We start from the raw sequence: 347 nt of genomic DNA on the forward strand, positions 1-347 counted from the left end.
TGAAGCTGACACAGAATAGGTCATATTTAGAACAGTATTTCATATTTATTTATTTAAAAAGAGAGCTATTATTTTGTTACAGATTTTATTTTATTACATGAGTTATTTTTGTACCATTGAGGCATAACAAAGCATGTTCATTGACTTCTGAGAAGCCTGTCTGAATTTGTGTCTCAAGGACGGGCCAAGTGTCCTTTTTTTGGAAATCCAAATATGGTCACCCTAATTTGAGCTAATGCTAGCAATCACACTATCATAGATAGCTAAAACGTTTTTGAAATGATTCCCATATTCTGTTACTGTTTGTAATGAAAAAAGTTTATTATTTCATGGATTTCACAAATTTC

At 30.8% G+C, this 347-nt stretch overlaps 1 protein-coding gene across 1 annotated transcript in view; it reads left to right on the top strand.

The window, feature by feature from the left end:
- The window catches only part of exoc3l4 (exocyst complex component 3-like 4), a 34,090-nt gene that overhangs the window by 23,496 nt on the left and 10,247 nt on the right, over positions 1 to 347 (top strand). The gene's annotated exons all lie outside the window — the stretch shown is intronic.

This window comes from Etheostoma spectabile, chromosome 9 (assembly GCF_008692095.1).
Source record: "Etheostoma spectabile isolate EspeVRDwgs_2016 chromosome 9, UIUC_Espe_1.0, whole genome shotgun sequence".
NCBI classification, from domain to species: Eukaryota; Metazoa; Chordata; class Actinopteri; order Perciformes; family Percidae; genus Etheostoma; species Etheostoma spectabile.